Genomic DNA, 4,994 nt, shown 5'->3' with positions numbered 1-4,994 from the left:
TTTTTATTGCTTTGAATGACCAGACAAGCTTGCCGTTTACCTGATGGTAAGCGATACGACCACTCATGAACAGTAGGGACACTATCAAACACCTTGAATTACAAAGTATTGTGTGGTATTCCACTGCACTCGCCATCCTGAGGCATGGGATATTGTCTTATTTTGTCCAATAGTTACACTAGCCGGTGTAATGTTCTTCAAACCGGAACACAACAGTGACTACACACTGCTGCTTGGGGGTAAATTATAATCCGATGGCGTAACCTAATTTCATTCCAAATAAAAAGACCATGTTTGTTATAGTTATTGTACTGTGAATATATTTTTTTAACATTATTAAATAAATTAAAATTACCGTACATAAATTTAAGTCACAAATTTATTTAATCCACTCAAAAACCGCAAACCGTTTTACTATTTCAACAAAAAGTTACAGCACCACACATTTACAAACGTTCTTTCAATTCGAATATCAAGGTTACTCGTAAAATATTGTCCATTAAAATTATTAACACCTCCAAGTCATTAGCAATTAATTAATATTTTGCCGAGCTCATCGTGTTTGATTTGCATTCGATTGCTCGAAAGAGTAGCTTTAGTGTTGGGTAATAGTTACTAAAGTCCATATTAAGGTCGACAGGTGGATGCTTTAGACTCACACGCATCTTGTAATCTAGTAGCTTGAAAGGTTAAAACATGCGTGTTATTGATTAATGATTGGCGTAAATTAATGCCTAGTTCTGTTCTGTAGGACGGTAAGGAGCAAATTAATTTCATGATGCGTAAACAAAACTGTCTAAAATTAATTTTATCTTCAAATAATTTTATAAGTAATAATAATAATTTTCCCACGTTTTAAGTTTAATAATTAAGTCCCCTAACTTCTGAGTTAGTTGTAAACCTGTGTTACAGGACGCATAAGTTGTTATTAAAAGGAGCGGCGGTGAGGTGTGATTTTGAGCTTTGATTAATTAAGCCTTGAAAATGTTCTTATTTACCGCAACGACAAAAGATCACTGCATTAATTCTGATTTACATGGAATACGAATTAAGAGTAATCTTAATTTTAAAATTATTAAGAGTTAACAATATTAAATCAGTGAGAATGAGTGATTATGTGGTTTCAATTTAAATAAAAATTTTGGTTTCCAAAATCTTTTATCCACTTACGAGTACAAGGTTATTAACAAGGCTACATTTCTTTTGCAAATTCATTTACACAAATATTTTTATAGAGCTACTAGCAATTTTTAAAATCTCTATTCATTTATCACATTTTATAACAATTCAACCCTAAATAAAAAAATTTAAATCAAATTTAATTTTAAGTCATCCAAATATACATAACAAGCCAATGATGATAACCGCAAAATTCTTACTAAATTTAATTATAAATAATTTGATATTACAACTTAACCCCAAAATAACACCATCTCACTATGAACCATAAATACAACAATGTATTTAAAACAAGGAATACTGTTTGAAATAGAATACAATTATAATTAAGCGCGTACGTCGCTGTTGTGAGCTCACGTCAATTAAATCTCGTTAATTGTAGAGGATTCCGCTTTTTATCGCCGCGCTTTGTGGGAACTCACCGGAACAATATTATCGGAAGCATTCACAGTTCCCCCTCTACCTACCTAGTATTGATTTTAATCCCTAAAGAAAATTTATTGAAAAAGTTTTCAACAAAATAGGAGATTGATATCTGTTATTATTTCTATTTTTTAAGCAAAAGAAAAATTAATTGCTTTTAAAAGAACAGGAGTAAGTTAAGACGTAAGTAATAAGTATATTTCATTGGTGAAGAAAATTTTATGTTTATATTTTTTTATGAATTAAGTACTTATGTAAATAGAAAAAGCAATGCTTATTAAAATAGCATAGCAACTGTTGCATTGGCACTTTCTCTATGAACTATTCTTGAGGTTCAACATAAAAACAATAGTATTTGCCAAATATGAATATTAAAATGTCATAGTTTCTATTCTGTTACCTGAACAATATAAATATTTTTAAGTATGTTAATATTTATTATTAACAGTAATACTTAAATTTTACGAATAATTTAATAATGTTAAAACTCGTCTAAAATAGTTTACGCAGATTCTATTTTTACGACTATTTAAATTAACAGCATAATAATTATAACAAAATAACAGACAATGCAAATAAATACCGCAGATCTATTGCAAATTAACCGCAACTAATGAAAAGCGTGAAAACTTACCGGAAAATCACGGCTCGAACTCTGTAAAAATTTCAAACGGAACAATGCATTACTTCAATATACACAGTCCACTATGTCACATTAGTGATGCACATTTATCACTATTTTAAGTCAATCGACATTTGTCGATGTCAATTCGCGTGTTGGCGAGCGCGAGCGGTCTCGTCGGCGCCGCGAGTGTTTTGTAAATGGCGAACGCAGGCACCTGCGAGTTGCCGACCCATCTGCAAGCGTATTGCACGCACGCTGCCGTAAAAAAATCTTCACTCGCTTGTGAACGTGTCGGCAAATTGTTATACGTAAACTGTATTAAATTGTAACGGGTTTGTGTACTGTTTATGAAATTTGTATCGATTATTTAGTTTGCTATTTTTTGGTATGGTATTTTTACAGATGTTGGAAACTGTGTGATTTATTTGTCTTATGTGACAGTGTCTTCAAAATGGTTTCGACACGTGACGCTTAGGTATATTTAAAACTGTATATTATTTTTAAATTTACACGGAAACTAGATAATTCCTAAAAGTCGCAAATATTTGTTTATAAAGATGTATTTTTAGAAATGCTCTATGTTTTAGCGTTTCGTGTAAAACGACTGTTATGCAATTTGACGGAACTTTACTGGCAGAATAAGCTTTAAGTTCAAGAAATATTGTTTTAAATATTTTTGTGCAAAAAAAATGGCCAGTGGCAAAGAAATGACACTTAAGACTGCAGTCTTGGCCGTCAAAGTATTAATCAACTACTGTTAGTTTGATGATATAAGTATAATTGAATATTTTCTGTAACTTTTTTTTTAATATTTAACAGAGAGAAGACTTGCGCTTTTCTAAGGAATACAGGAATACAGTAACATGATTTTGACTAAAATTACATCACGTATATAACATGATATAATAAGTTTTGGAGCTATTGTTATTTGACTTCTTCGACATTAGACAGATAGTTCTAGCTACTAGAGTTAGCCCACAGGAAATAATATTATATACCTACATCAATTAATTCCACTTAATTTAGAATGCGGCGAAAAACGCGACACGACTTCGCGTCGTTTTATTGTGATTGGTTGATAGACCAACACGTGACTGAAGCATTGGTCTCTCGACAAATCACAAACATCAAAATTAAACGACATCGACTCACGAGTCAAATTTTTTGGGACATTCTAAGGGGCTGAACGCTATACTTCAATCAAGTCACTATGAGGCATTTTACTATGTTTACGGTAGATGCTATACGTTTAACCTACTAATTAGTAAAATATAAACACTCGACAGCATCTCGACGTAAAAAAAATTAAATATGCTTATTTTTACAAAACACGAAAATGCCGACGTAAAGTCATTTTGACTACCGTTTAACAAAACTACTTACGCACGAACGAAAATTTCAAATGCATTTAGATTTTAGGGTACTTATCCGACATGACAGCGTTTAATGAGCCTGTTAGGGTTTATAAACAACTTCTGATTTCGAGATCGGCTGTTCGACTTATTATATCGATGGGCGAATGATTCGGGGTTACTTAAATTATAATTTGTTAATAGGCGCCTGTCAAATATGATGGGCCTTAATGGTAATGTGTATTTAATAAAAAAATTAAGTAGATACGTAGTTTGTCTCATTATTGGTGTTGGAGTGACTGAATTTGACTTCTAACGGGACATATTCTGGAGATTAAATGATTGGAGTTCTGTAATTATTAAGACGGAATAATATTTATTTTAATATCTGTTGGATAGATTATTAATTTCCGATTGAGGACAGCGTTTAATAGTTTTTTATCGGCTTGCCATCTATCACATCACAAACGGAAATATTTAGCTATACGAAAATTGTTGCTTGATTATGTTAAACACTTTATATGTACAGTCAACCACAAAAATTGCTGCACAAATTCAAAGTTTGAAGTCGTCTTTAATTTTTTTTATTTCAAAAATCTTTTTTTTCCATTGAAATTTTCTTCCGAGGGCTTTATTTATTTTAGATTAAAATAAAACGTTATTAGATTGAACTCAATTTTAACTTTGTTCAGATAATTTTCTGAATAAATACCTGTTCTGTACACTTTGAGAATAAATGGAGGCGTTAGTTCGCATCCATTTATTCTCAAATATATTAGTGAGTATTATTAGTGAGGTGTGTGAGGAGTGCATATTAGTGAGGTCCTAGTTTCCATCGCCAATACAGGCTGGGTTACCACAACCCTATTTTTGAACACTAATAAATAATTACCGTCAATTGCCTAATTTTCTAAATATTTTAAACGTTAAAATATTCTATTGAAATGTGGAAGCGTCCCTAAAGAAATAAGGTATTACAAAAGATATTTATTTATAATAACATTGTAAATATTTTATTATAATTGTCATTAAAAATACTAATAAAACGGCAAAAAGATAATGGCAGCGGTGGGATTCGAACCCACGCCTCCGAAGAGACTGGTGCCTTAAACCAGCGCCTTAGACCGCTCGGCCACGCTACCGATGGAACGTGTACTTGAAAAAGGCAAAATGATTCTTGTATTTTTTTTTATTTTATTGAACAAAAATAATATTGGGATATTTATATTACACAGCAATTTCATTCTTCGTATTAGTTGACAAAAATATATCGAGCTAAAATATTAGTTTGAGTTACAGTTAGTAACATTTTTCTATCATATCTTATTAATTATTACATTTTTAAATAATTTGTAGTGTATTATTATTTTAACCAACCAGTAATTACTATCCTATAGTACTGGGATTATTATCCA

At 31.3% G+C, this 4,994-nt stretch overlaps 1 non-coding gene across 1 annotated transcript; it reads right to left on the bottom strand.

Moving 5' to 3' along the window:
- Positions 1–4,639: 4,639 nt before the first annotated feature.
- Trnal-aag lies at positions 4,640–4,721 on the bottom strand. Its single transcript has one exon. It is a non-coding gene; the product is annotated as a tRNA-Leu (tRNA).
- Between the last annotated feature and the right edge of the window lie 273 nt (positions 4,722–4,994).

This window comes from Manduca sexta, chromosome 16 (genome assembly GCF_014839805.1).
Source record: "Manduca sexta isolate Smith_Timp_Sample1 chromosome 16, JHU_Msex_v1.0, whole genome shotgun sequence".
In the NCBI taxonomy this organism is placed as follows: domain Eukaryota; kingdom Metazoa; phylum Arthropoda; class Insecta; order Lepidoptera; family Sphingidae; genus Manduca; species Manduca sexta.
Note: the sequence above shows the minus strand (reverse complement) of the source record. Positions and strands in the feature narration are given on the sequence as shown.